At 32.8% G+C, this 15,190-nt stretch overlaps 1 pseudogene; it reads right to left on the bottom strand.

Moving 5' to 3' along the window:
• Nucleotides 1–547: 547 nt before the first annotated feature.
• LOC141499150 (ubiquitin-conjugating enzyme E2 E3 pseudogene) lies at nt 548–8,786 on the bottom strand (annotated as a pseudogene).
• Between the last annotated feature and the right edge of the window lie 6,404 nt (nt 8,787–15,190).

Here is a 15,190-nt window from a genome sequence, read left to right as displayed (position 1 = left end):
TTTTTTTTCCAGGAACATGTTTATTGTGTTCAAGATGATATATTAGGTGTTCGCTCTCTGAACTACAAAGGTAAAAGGAAATCCTTTCATTACAAACTGACAAAGGTAAAAGGTAAAACATTTTCCACAACAGCATGTACCACATAATTGGAAATAGATCTGGGTTTAATACAAACCACATAATTTGTAGTCATCTACAAGCTACTTTACTAACTTCATAGAGATTATGAATTAACCTCAAATGCACTATAATATTTGGTGGACTTCAGAAACAGTATTCTTAGTACATCACAAAATACATTTTGATATCCCAAAGAAGCAAGGCTTGCAAGTAGGCATTTTAAACATAACTAATCTACAGCTACAAAGGTCTACTCGTGATAGCATTTAGCTTTTTTGGGCAGTCTCCCAGTCTTCAAAGGATAAAAGCAGAGAATAGATTCAGTTTAACATATCCACAGAAGTCTGTATTGTAAAGGCAATAAAGATTTGCTGCACAGTGTAAAGAGGCCTCTTGATTCTTCCCATTGTACAAAAAAGACACCATTTATGTTGCATATCTCTTGGTCCACTGTCTGGCTATCCTGTCATTTTCTGCTCTGTTGGTCAAATACTTGACTGGCTATGCTTTCAACCAGAGGATCAGCAGGGTTTCAGTCTGTCCAGAGTGAACAAATAGACAGCAAAACCTTTGAAATAGTCAGAGCAGGGCTCCAGTTGTCTGTCTTTAAGGATATCCAGAAAGATGACTCTCTGCCTGCTGATGTTTCTGTGATAAAGTCTGGTACAGAAAGTAACCATTGGTGGCTTAAATGGATAATCTGATGAAAATGTGATATCCAGAACAAACACACCACCCTCATAAACAGAACCTGGTGGCCAAGTATAGTTGATCTCCATTCATAAATGTTTTCTCCTTTAGGCACAGCACTGCAATTCGGGGCAGATCAAGAGTGATTTCAGTTAGCTCCTTTTTGAATTCCTTTAGCACTAGTGGATAACTTAGTGGTTTTGCTAGATAGTTTGGTGTTTTTCTTCTGCTGGGTGGAAGATGGTTTTCTTTCTTCTTGTTCTTCAGGTTCTGGTTCTGCTGGGTCCATAAACCCAGCTTGACCCAGGGGCAGCCGCTGCCACTGTAGCTGCTGCAGCTGCCGCTGTTGCTTCCCTAACTTCTTAAAATTTTAGGAAATTTTACTGTAACAAAATATTATCTCTAATAAAAATGTTGTCCACAATTGCATGAACTTCACAGATATATAAATATAATCATAAATAGCATTTTTGTTTTAGGTTTTTTTTTTTTTTTTTGCAAGGCAATGGGGTTAAGTGGCTTGCCCCAGGTCACAGAGCTAGGTAATTATGAAGAGTCTGAGGTTGGATTTGAACTCAGGTATTCCTGACTCCAGGGCAGGTGCTCTATCCACTACAACATCTAGTCGCCCCCAGCATTTTATTTTTTTAAGGAAGATTTTATTTATTTTGAGTTTTACAATTTTTCCCCTAGTCTTGATTCCCTCCCCCCACCCACCAAGCAAGGCAGTCTGTTAGTCTTTACATTGTTTCCATGGTTGTACATTGATTTCAGTTGAATGTGATGAGAGATAAATCACATCCTTAAGGAAGAAAAATAAAGTATAAGAGATAGCAAAATTACGTAATTAGATACATTTTTTTTTCAAAATTGAAGGTAATAGTCTTTGGTCTTTATTTAAACTCCACAATTCTTTCCCTGGATATAGATGGTATTCTCTATTGCAGATAGCCCAATGGGCAACAAAAATGTGCATACCCTTTGATTCAGCAATTCCACCACTGGATTTATACCCTGAAGAGATTATAAAAATCACTGTTACAAAAATATTCATAGCCGCCCTACTTGTGGTGGCAAAGAATTGGAAGTTAAGTGAATGTCCTTCAAATGGGGAATGGCTTAACAAACTGTGTTATATGTATGTCACTTAACACTATTATTCTATTAGAAACCAGGAGGGATGGGAATTCAGGGAAGCGTAAAAGTATTTGCATTAACTGATGATGAGGGATATAAGTAGAAAGGCATTGTACACCCTAACAGCTACATGGGGGTGATGATCCACCTTGATGGACTCACTCTTTCCATCAGTGCAACAATCATGGACAATTTGGGGCTGTGATGTATAAATAACACTTTAAATATACATGGTTATATTGAATACTTGTAAACACCAAACTAAGTGGAAATATATGATTTTTAATTTTATATAATTAAAGGATGATTTTTAAACAACAAAATTTTTATTTATTTGTTTTTCCAATAACATTCAATGGTAATTTTCACCAATCATGGTTTTTGCAAAGTTTTGAATTTTTCACTTTTCTCCTTCACTCCATCCCCTTCTCCCTCCCCCCAACAAAAAAGCAATTTAATCAAGGTCTACATGAGTAATTATGGTAACCATAGATCCAAACTGATAATAATGTCAAAGAAGAATCAAATCCAAAAATAAGAAAAAGTACTAGAGCGAATATACCAAAGTAATACTTAAGACAATTTTTGAAAACTGAAGATAGTTAAGCTTTGGTCTTCATTTTAAATTCATAGGTCCTTCTCTGGAAAGGAAGAGATTTTTTGTTATTTATTAGTGAACATGGTACATATGTAATACTCAAAATAAAGTGTTATAGTTGTCCTGAAGTAGATATCATCAGTTGAACTATTTAGTGACTCAAGCATTTTTATATTGTTTAAAAATATTTTTCCAATTATTTTAGCAACTCTTTCAAAATCAATACAATATTGAATATAAACAAATAATATAACAACATGTCATATAAACCTTTGAGTGCATATGTATGTGTATATCTGTGAATGGTAAAATCATTCAAGTTATTAACTACATTCTACTCAGGCATGTATGTCAGTGATGTCTACATTCTGAATGAAAACAGTATGTGACAACATACAATTACTAAAATCCTTATTTTCAAATAGTAGAGTAGAATCAATATTTACATAACAGAGCTTTTGTCTAATTCACCACTACTATACAAAATTATGTATAATGTTGACAAGTTGAAAAATATTTTATTTGTACAATAATTCAGTTTAAATGTTCACATAAAAATGATTTAACACAGCACTTATCAGACAGCCTCATTCAGAGTACATTCTAAACATATCAATATTCCATGAACTATAAGATCTTGCCCCTGAGGGGAAAAGAAAATTCTTGTCAGTTAACATAATATTGTAGGCTCAATCTGTACATGTCTATTTCTTTTTTTCTTTTAATGTTATTTCCATCTCCCTTTCCAAAAATATTCATGATGTAGCAATACTTTTACTGTGGAATGGCCCCAATAATTTTTCCAGGACATGAGTTAACACAATAAATTCTCCATAAGAAGAAAAAATAATATGAATAATAGGAATTCTTGCATTAAATCCTTAAACTGATTTAGAGAACATAATTTAGTTTTATATGCAGGTATACATAAACATGTGTTCATGTACATTCAAACATTTCACAATTTTCCCTTCCACATAACCACCATACACTCTGGAAAAATTGGCCAAAAATATTCGGTCCTCCCTTCATACCAGAGAAGTCTGAATTTTTTTCATTTCCTTTTTTATAATAGTACCTTATTGTAAAATTCAGGTTGATAATAAATAATACCATATATGTGTGTATATATATTATGCATTCTTGAGTTTCTTTTTTCTTTTGTTTTATTTAACTTATATTATTACAATATACTTGTTGTGAGAGTAAACCTAAACCCTCCTACTGCCAGACCCCCCCAATAAAAGATGAGAAACCACATAGTAGTGAGAGAGAAAGAAAATGTACTTCAGTCTGTGTTAAGATTCCAATGAAACTGTCTCTGGGATGAGTTGTCTTCTTTATCCTAAGTTCACAAAAGAAGTTGCTTCAATATTTTTCCCACAGTTGCTATTACTAGCTGTATTTCCATCTACTCTATTCCTTCCCACTCTCATTTATTCTACTCTCTCTCTCCTTTCACCCTGTCACTGTTCAAGAGTGTGCTGTATCTGAGAACCATCTCTCACAATCTTCACTCTCTTCTATCACCTCTTCCCTCCTTTTCTCCCCCATTCCCCCCTTATCACATCCCTTTCTTCCCATTTTTCGCTAGGGTAATAAATATTTCTATACCCTATTAAGTGTGTATGTGTTATTTCTGCTCTGAGCCATTTCTGATGGGAATGAAGTTTCACTCATTCCCGTTTGAGGCCATTTAAAAAGCTTTTTATTAACTATTATGTGAAATATCTTAGCACCTTCTTCCTCTCCTTTTTCTTCCACCCAAGATTTTCCTTTATCACCCACCTATTGACTCCATTTTTTTACTATATAATGCCATTATATTCACCTCCTTCCTGTACCTTGTCTATATATATATGCTCCTTCCAACTGCTCTTATAAATGAGAAAGTTCATATGCGTTATCAGTATCTTCTTCCCATTCAGGAATACAAACAGTTTAACATCATTATGTTCCTCATAATTCATCCTTCTCATCTGCCCTCTTTTTGGTTATAGTGTGTCCTGTACTTGAAGATCAAACTATCTGTTCAGCTCTGATTTTCAATAGGAAAGTTTGAAATTCCCCTGTATCACTGAAAGTCCATCTTTTCCCCTGAAAGAAGATGTTCCATTTTGCTGGGCAGTTGATTCTCAGTTGGAAACAAAGAATTTTTTGCCTTCCAGAATTTCAAGCCCTACAAGCCCTTAATGAAGATCCTGCCAAATCCTGTGTAATCCTGACTACAGAGTCACAGTAGTTGAATTGTTTGTTTCTGGCAGCTCTTTGACTTGGGAGTTTTGGAATTTGACTGTAGTATTCCTGGAAGTTTTTCTTTTGGGTTCTCTTTCAGGAGGTAATCGGTGAATTCTCTCAATTTCTAGTTTACTCTCTGCTTCGAGGATCTCAGTGAAATTTTGCTGTATTATTTCTTGAAAATTGAAATTCTTTTCCTAGTAATGACTTTCAGGTAGTCCAGTAATTTTTAAATTATCTCTCTTGAATCTATTTTGGAGATTGTTTTTCCAATGAGATATTTCACATTTTCCTGCTAATTTTTTGTGGGTTTTTTTGAATAATTTTATTTCTTTCTGATTTCTCATGAAGTGATCTACTTCCTTTCATTCCATTTTGCCTTTGAAAGAGTTATTTTCTTCAGAATGCTTTTTCTGTGTTTTTCTAGCTGACCAATTCAATTTGTAAGGCATCCCCCTCATTTTCTTTTTGTGTTGCCTTATCCATTTGGCCTAAACTGGTTTGGTTTTTAACATCATTTTCTTCAGTATTTTTTAGTATTTCTTCCACCAATCTGCTGATTTGGTTTCCATGCTTTATTTGCATCACTTTCATTAGTCCTTTCAATTTTTCCTCTACCTCCCTTAATTGCTTTTCAAATTCTTTTTTGAGTTTATCCATTGTCTGAGATCATTTTTTATTTCTCTTGGAGCTTTTCATTACAGAAACTGACTTTGTCAAGTTCTGAATCTTCCATGTGACCAAAGTAATTTTCTATCAGCATAGTCTTCTTTTTCTTTTGTTTACTCATTTTCTCAGCCTATGACTGTTTTAAGGCACTTCCAAGTATTGTATCATTCAATCTTTCTGTGGATTCTGCCCCACTAAATTTTGGTTAGAGTCATAATTTGATGACTTTAGAAGTTTTCTAGGGAATGATTTTCCCAGAAATTCCTGTCTTTAAGCTGCCATCTTAGCTCCCGCCCTTTTCCTGAGTTTCTGACCATTTTTCTGCAATACCTGCTGAAATTTGCATGTCTTCTGTGACTTCTCCAAAACTCCCTAAAGTACCCTTTTCATTTTTTATCTTTTTTTCCCCACTTAATTTTTAAGGACAGTCCATGATATATTGAAACTCCGATGGGCAAATTCCATGTTGTGCAAGGGATAATGGTAACGCAGAAATATATTTAAACTCTTAAACGTTTTCCTTCTGGATTAATAAGACTGATCTAGAATAATATAAAATTTTATTTTAAATTCCTGTATATTTTCCCATATACTTTTAGTACATAAATAACTAGTTATTTTTAACAAACAGGTTTTGAAGAATTCTTAAATAATTTTCTTTCAATCTAGCTAACAAGTAACTGAGGCACATATTATATATTGAAATTATTAGCAAAATAACAATGACTCAGAGAGTTTATGCAGTTACAATTGTAATATGACTATAGATTTCAGAACTCAAAGGGCAAAGTTTGATATTTGATTATTTTTCAAAATCTCATTACAGAGATAATAATAAAATGCCTTTATTTGGAAAGTATGTGTCAATTCTTATAGTAAGAAATAAGTCCCAGCAGTAGAACCAAGATGACAGAGAAAAGGCAGAGACTCCCCAGTGCTCTTCCCTTAATCCCCTCCAAATATAATAAAAGAATGTTTTCAAAGAAAATCTAGAGTGACAGAATTAAAAAAGAAAACAGTGAGAGAGACTTGAAATATTTTTTTCTGCCCAAGATAATTTGGAAGAAAAATCTGTTGCACCTAGGTGAGAGAGGAGGACAATTAAGCACAGCCTATGCCAGAGAAAGATTAGCTCAAACAAACACAGAGCTTGTTCTATAAGCCACTGAATCTCTAGGAGCAACAACTGGTACCAGAGCTCTCAGTTTCCACAATGTTAAGGGATTCCTAAAAGAATGGAATTCCTGATCATAAGGAGATTGCTGGGTCTTTTCTCTAGCACAGAGACAAGACTCTGCTGCTTTGTCTAGAATCAGGGATAGGTCACAGTCCTGACTGCAGTCCTAGGATAAGAAAAGGCATTAGAACAATACATCTTGTGAACACATAGGAGCAGGGATATTTTTTCACAATTTCAGCGCACAAAAGAGTCCTTGTGGTCATTCACAGACCAGAGGACAAGAGTATAGTAAATACACATCTTTATGGATCATAGTAGCTTGGAAGACCTGAAAACATTCAGGTTCCTAGAAACATTTCTGGAAAATAGTTGTAAAAATCTCCTTAGTCTTAGAAAAATTCTCCCTTCATCCTGAATTCTACTTTTCAAAAAGATAGAAATCAAACAATAGACTAGGGGAAAGAGTAAAAAGAACAGAACAGAAACAGAAAACAACAGAAAAATTATGACCATAGTAAGTCATTAAGATAACAAGAAACATCAAATCACACACTCAGATAAAGAAAAAAAAAGTTAAAGATTTTAGATCCAAAGGCTTTAAATAATATGAATTAGTTTCAGTCTTCAAGAGACCTCAAAAACAATTTTGAAAATCATGTAAGATAAGTGGGGAACCATCAGCAAATATAATGGGAATGTAATGGGAATGAACTTGGAGCATTTCCATTAAAATCTGAGGTGAAACAAGGATGCCCATTATCCTCATTACTATTCAATATAGTATTAGAAATGCTAGCTGTAGCAAAAAAATCAGAATTGGCAACAAGGAAGCAAAGGTTTCACTCTCTGCAGATGATATGATGGTGTTCTTAGAGAACCTGAGAATTCATTTTAAAAACATCCTTGAGACAATTAAAAAATTCAACAGTAGCAGGATATAAAATAAATACATAAGCCATCAGCATTTCTATATATGAACGACAAAGTTCAAGAGCAAGAGATAGAAAGAGAAATTCAATTTAAAATAAGTATAGACAACATTAAATACTTGAGAATCTCCTAAAACAAACCCAGAAACTGTAGGAACACAATTATAAAACCCTTCTTACCCCCCTGAAAAAGTCAGATCTAAATAATTTGAAAAAGATCAATTGCTTATGGTTAGGTAGAGCTAATATAAAAATATCAAAATTCTACCCAAATTAAATTACTGATTCACCAACATACCAATGAAACTACCAAATAAGTACTATAATGACTTAGAAAAAAATAGCAAAAATCATGTGGAGCAACAAAAATGTCAAGAATAGCAGGGGAATTGATAAAAAAAAAAACATGTAAAGGAAGGTAATCTTGCTCCAATAGATCTAAAACTATCTTATAAAGAGAAGTTTTCTGGTTAAGAAATAGATAAGTGGATTAGGATATGTTCAAAAGAAATTGCATTAAATAAGTATAGCAACTTATTATTTGACAAACCCAAAGACATCACCTTCTGGTATAAGAACTCAGTGAGGAAAATTGTTGGGAAAACTGGAAAATATTAATGGCAAAAATTTTTCCTTAGACCCATACCTCTTACTCTATACAAAAATATGAACTTTCTTCATTTTGCTAAGACCTTAAGTTGGGGAGGGGCTGATTCACAGAGGTTTGGTATTGGGATCCCTAGAGACTTTATTCACTCAGTGAAATTTCTCCAGTTGGCCAGTAGGAGGTGCTGGTTGCTTTCTCTGGCTGTGACCTAGATTGAGGCCTACAACTTTAGCCCGAAAGGAGAGGTTGCAGCTGTTAAGTTCTTTTGCCTTTAATCAGTGGTGGGCTTTACCCTGTGGTGAGGTCATCCCTCTCCTTATTGTCAGCTGGGCTGGTTCTTTTGCTCACACACCTGTGCCTGAGGTAGAAGTAGGCTGTAATTGTGTTTGTTCTGGGAAGAGGCCTCAGCTGCAATGGAGGCATGGACTTAGAGTTCCTCAGAGCACCCGAAGCGCCCAGGGATGGTGTCGGCAGCTCTCCTGTACTGTAAATCTCCCCCCAGCCCTGTGTGCAAGCTCCAGAGGGTCAGTACCAACACCTGTGGCTCTGCTCCCTAGTAGAGCCAAGCTCCCACAATCTAGGCATGGCATCAGGTCACTGGGGCCCTCAGGCATCATGGCTCCAATCCAGCCCCTTATCAGGCTGATCCTTGGCTGATCTGCCCTCTGTGCTTGGACTCACCCATGATTTCGGAAGAGAAATCCTGAGGTAGATGTTTCTTCTCCTGGCTTTTCTTTCTGAGTTTTGTGGGTCAGATTTCTGTTAAAAGGGTTGTTTCATATCATAAATGGTGAAAGATCAGGAGACTTTAGAACTATGCCTGGCTTCTCTCCACCATCTTGGCCGGAAGTCCAAAATGAATGATTTTGACTGCAATAAATTTAACAGATTTTGCACTAATGAAATCAATGCTGCCAAAATTAGAAGGAAAGCAGAAAGCTGAGAAACAATCTTCACAACAAAAAGTTCTGTTAAAAGTCTTATTTCTAAAACATATAGAGAATTGCTTCAAATTTAAGTTACAATTCATTTTCTAATTGATAAATGGTAAAAGGATATGAATAAACAATTTTCAAATGACGTAATTAAATTTATATATAAATTATATGAAAACATTCTACAAATCATTATTGATTAGAAAAATGCAGATTGAAACAACACTGAAGTATCACCTCATACTTAGCATATTGTTCCAGATGAGAAAAAGGAGAAATGATCAATGTTGGACTGGGACATTGATGCATTGCAAAGGGATTTGTGAACAGGTCCAACCATTCTGGAGAGAAATATGCCCAAAGATCCATAAAAGTCTTCATACCTTTTGATCCAGCAATTCCAATTATAGGTCTATAGCCAGAAGAAATCATAAAAAATGGGAAAAGTCACACAAGATCCAAAATATTTATAGTAGCTCTTTTTGTAGTGGTAAAGAATTGGAAATTGTGGGGATGCCCTATCAATTTGGAAATGCTTAAACAGGTTATGGGACATGAATACATGAAATATAATTCTTCAATAAGAAGCAATAAATGATCAGACTCTAGAGTAGCATGGAACGATTTACAGGATTTGATGCTGAGTGAAGGGAGCAGAACCAAATGAAGAATGTACACATTAATAACATTGTCACATGACCAAACTTTTTTGGAAGCAGCTCCTCTTATTGAGAGAGCTAGGACAACCATATTAGACTAGCTATGGACAATGTTGTGTTGTCCCCATTCAGAGGAAGATAAAGAAAACAAAATAAAGTAAAACAAGCAAACAAAAGAACAAAAAAGCATTTCAGAATCTGATGAACACTTTATAAAAAATTATCTCTTATGTATCCTCTTTCCTTTAATCCTAATACCTCAAATTGGAAATGATTAATATGTAAACATGTTGAACCAAATTACGTATATTCAATGCTAACCCGACTTTGAGGGGTGCGGGTGGAAAGGGAAGGGAAGGTGGAAGGAAATTTTGTAACTTTATATATACATATATATATATATATGTGTGTGTGTGTGTGTGTGTGTGTGTGTGTGTGTGTGTGTGTGTGTGCATATGAATGAAAATAAATCAATAAATTTTTAAAAGAAGAGTGGTAGGGAAAATTGATAAGAGAAACAAAAATGTTACGAAAAACTCATGCAAAAAGGATTCCCCTCTTTAGTAAAGCAGATGTTCAAATATTTGAAGAAAATAGCAACTTAAAAACAGATCTTACCAAACGGTAAATTAGATATAAAAAATCAATGAAGAGAATGTTTTCAAAATCAGAACTGGTCAATCAGAAAAGAAGTACAAAATTTCTCTGAAGAAAATAATTCAAAAAAAATTAGAAGTTGGACAAATGAAGATAATATCTATGAGAAATCAAGAAACAATAAAACAAAATCAAAACAATGGAAAAAATGAAAGACAATGTGAAACAACAGACCTGAAAATATATCCAGGAGAGTTAATTTTAAATGTATCAAATTACCTGAAAGCTCTTATGAAAATAAATTAAGTAGTACATAAATAAATATATCAACAAACAAATGAATAATAAATTCAACAGAAAACACCAAGGCAAAGTCTTTCTAAAAATTCTCAAGTAAAAGTGCCCTGATAGTCTAATACAATAAGGAAAGGTAAAGCTTTTACGGTGTAAGGAAAATGTAGGAGAGGGGAGAGAACTGTGAATGAGTGAATCTTAATTGCATCAGAACTGCCTCAAAAAGGAAATAACATACAGACACAATTGGGTTATCAATATTAAGTCTGAAATAAAATTGAAAATAATTTCTCAAATTAAGGCCTCATTTCTCAAACATATGGAGAACTATCAAATTTATAAAAACAAGAGCCATTCTCCAGTTGACAAATGACCACAAGATATAAAAATTGCAGAGAATTATAACTTTCTATAGCTATATGAAAAAAAAAATGTTCTAACTTAATTGGAGAAATGGAGATTAATCTATTTTTGAGGTATTAATTTAAAGTTTTTTAAATTAGCTATTAGTATAGGAAATAAAATGACAAATGCTAAAGGGGATTTGGGGAAAATGAGACGTTAATGTATTATTCATGAAGTTGGGAACTGATTCAACCATTATGTTAAGGCCAAAAGCCCAATATTAAACCAATAATAAGCCTTTATCTAGCAGTCCATTTAATAGGTTTATATTGTAAAAGAGATAGTTAAAAAAAGGTTAAAATATCTATATGTACTAATGTTTATAGAGCACTTTTCTAGAGTTAAATAATTGGAAATTATGGGGATTAATTGGAGAATGACTGAACAAGCTATGGTATATAATTATAATGCAAAATGCTTCTGCTATGGGAATTAATGAATAGGATACTCTCAGAAAAATGTGTAAAAGCTTTTATGACCTGATATAAATATAAATGTACTTTATATATGGTAATAGCATTACATTAGTATTATACTTATACTATATGTATAATATTCATTATCATTATTATTATACAATATATAGTGTATTTATCTAAAAATATATCTTGCATTTATAGATTTATATATAGTACATTTATTTCTCTACGCAATGTATACTATAACTTGTGTATGTGTGTGTGTATTTATATATTACATTATAAAATAATCAGCCATGAATCATTTAGCTATACCCAGCAAGACAATGATCTGAGACAACTCTAATTTAGGATGAAAAAATTGCTTTTCATTCACCAGAGAGAGTTCACTAAAAATGTCTGAATTTATATTGAAGCACATTTTTTAATTTTATTTTTTCTTCAGTAATTTTTGGTCTATATTTTCTTTCACAACAATGGTATTATAGAAAATATTTTACATCACTAAACATGTATAACTTATATCAATTTCCTTGGTTTCTCAATGAGGGGAAGTAGGGAAAGAGAAAGGAAAATAATTTGGAACTTAGTGTTAAAAATGAATCTTTAAAATAGCTTTTAGATATAAATGGGCAAGTAGTAAAATATTAAACAAAAAATAAATCCCAACTTTTTCTATTATGAATTAGTTAAAAATTATAAAATTATAATTTGACTCTCCATTCCATGCAGGTAACTTATCTTTAAAACCATTTGGAGTTGATCTAGAGTACCCTGTAGCATGTCTAGTGTGTTTATGTTCTCTAATATTTCCTGTATTATTGGATTTGTTGAAGACTTAATCTTGCTTCCTGACTTCTAGCTAATTCTTAGTTTCCTTCAATCATTCACTAGTTTATTCATTTTTATTCATACATTTTTCAATTGCTCTGTTCAATTCACTGTTTTAAAGGAATAATATGATTTAAAAAAATTCAAACTGGTATATTGAATGTTCCATAATCATTTCGATGACTTAAATTTAGTTCTTTATGTGAATACTTGATTATTTCCTCATATCAGTGTTTGTGACTTTCATTATTGAATAGTTCTTCAACATCACCATCCCAGGTATTATCTTTGTTTTTCTACTCAGTCTTACACTATTGAACAGAATATCCTTGCCCAAATTCTATCTTGTCTCTACGTTCAGAAAAGTTTTCCTGATTTAAACACATCAAAATGTAGTGGTAAGATTTGACATCATTGAAGCTATCAAAATGTTAGTCCAGTCAACATTTTATTTTTGTCTCTGGTGTTTTGTTAATTTCATTATTTTGAGTTCATAATTTTATTTGAAAATTGATTCCAAACTAAAGTTTAAAAATAAAGCATTGCAATTTGCCTGTGGATATATATATATATATATACATAAAAAGATATAATACATAAAATAATGTTTTTACTATATTTAACTTGTTTTCTGTAAAAAGCATGAAAAATTTTGGAATTTTCTGTAGTTCCTTATATGGTTGGCCTTAATTTTTAATAATTTGCCTTCTCAAATGATCTTTGACAATGTTATGTGGTAGATTGTATTATGACATATCCTTTGTCCCTGGGGATTGTGCATCGGAACTTTCTGTTTCTTGCAAAAGAATACATGCAGCCAGAAATTTCAAATTGGTCAATGTGTGCACCTTCCCCCTTCCCCCAATCCCCCTTTAACCATGGGTCTGGAAAGTTCCGTCAAAAAGAAGTGACCACTGAAATAGAAAGGATTATTTATTCAGAAGGCCTTTAAAGGGAGTAACCTAATGAGCTCTCTATGTATGCCAAATGTGATGGGAACTCTGTCAGCCTCTCTTTTTGATTTCCATTCAAAGAGTAATTGAAGGTATTTTCCCTTCCAGATGTTATTTATAATTCATGTAATTAAGAGTACATTTGCTGAGTTAGCTTAATGTTTTGTATTTTGCTTTTATTGTACTGAGAGAATGAACAATATGGATAGATCTTTAGATATAGATATTAAAATATATCAATTAGATCTTTTATTATACCATCTAACATCATAAATACAATAAATTCAAAATAATTGGGATACTATAGAAAAACCCAGCAGCAACAAGTATTATAGGCAGCAACATGAACTAAACTCTAAAAGGAGATAAGAATTCTAATTTTAGAAGTTAGTTGAAAACTATTGCAATAGTGGGATCTTGAAAATGCATGAAAAGTATATAGAATGCCATGTATGAAGAACACTTTTTTTATCCCCAAACCAAATCAAATTTACACAGAAAGCAAAGTCAATGTTTAGGATATCTCTCACTTTGATCATTTTCTTTTTATGTCTTTAATGAGTTTCAAGCCTTTCTTACTTTGATGTCAGATTATTGGAGAATTCCAAACAGTATCATCTTAAGCAAATTAAATGCCTTTTTATTATGTCACCTTATGTTTGTACTATTCCTCACTGAAAGTTTTTCTAATCTAGCTGATTCTATTAGGACATTCCCCGCCCCCCTTTTCAAGCTGAGAATGGGACATGTCATGAAATTTTTTACAGAATTCTGGATATCCTTATAACTTTTTCTCTTCTGGTATTTAGAAGTTGTCATTTCCCTTTTCTTTTGTTGATTTCTCTGACTTTGTTTTATTCAGTAGTTTTTGATTTGATATGTCTACCCATTTCTTCCTTTACCAACAGTTTGTAAGATTTTAATATTTTTTCCATTTTTAGTATTGATCATTTACCTTGGGAATATTCATTTCCAATTGCACTATTCCTTCATAGTAAGATATGGTGCCCAAAGCATCAGAATTACAGGAATTCCAACAGTCAATAGAAAAACATGTGGTGGTAACAATTAGAAAATAGAATAATAATGTTAAGGAAAAACATAAAATATCACAATGAATATGAATTATCAGAAAAGGGACTGGTCAATTTCTTAATGATAGAGCTAACATATTTCCAGAACAAAAATAATATTAAAAGAGGACCTCAAGCATTCAGGGTAGTAAATGGAGAATTTATGGGAGAATACTGAATATAATTTTGTAGGGTGTGAAGGTGGGAGTTTCTCTCAATCTCTACCACTGACCATGGAACAAGTGTGAGGTTTTCTATCACCTATCTATCTATCTATTTATCTATCTAAAATAGATAGATAGATAGGTAGATAGATAGACAGATGATAAATAGATAGTTATAGACTGACAGAGATTGATATCTACCTATGTATCTATCTATCTTTCTATCTATCAATCATAAATCTATCTCTCCATCTGTTTTAATTCATCCAGTAATAGCAAAGTAGAAAGTATCAGTCTGGCAACCCTTTTAAAAAGAATAGGAATTGATTTGACAAGATCTCTTTTTGTAAATGAATGAGTCCATCCTGGCTTCTAGGGATCATTATGATAGTCTATACTAGGAAGTAAAAAGTTAAAGTCTTATATACTTCCAACATTTGGTTACATACCTAGACTTGTAGCAATAAATTCCTGAAAGTTGTTAAATGAAGTGTGCATCAAATTTTAAATTCCTAAATTTTAATTTTAGAATAATGTTACAAATACAATGGTACACATTTCCTCACTATCTCAGCATCTTGCACATCCTAATTATCATTATCTTGATAATTTTATCCATAACCAACTTCATTTTTCTATGAGAATTGCCAGGTTTATCTCTTTCCTGCATCATTAGATCTTGCTGAAGAAG

Source organism: Macrotis lagotis, chromosome X (genome assembly GCF_037893015.1).
Source record: "Macrotis lagotis isolate mMagLag1 chromosome X, bilby.v1.9.chrom.fasta, whole genome shotgun sequence".
Taxonomy (NCBI): Eukaryota; Metazoa; Chordata; class Mammalia; order Peramelemorphia; family Peramelidae; genus Macrotis; species Macrotis lagotis.
The sequence above is the reverse complement of the archived record's forward strand: the minus strand, read 5'-3'. Positions and strand labels throughout refer to the sequence as shown.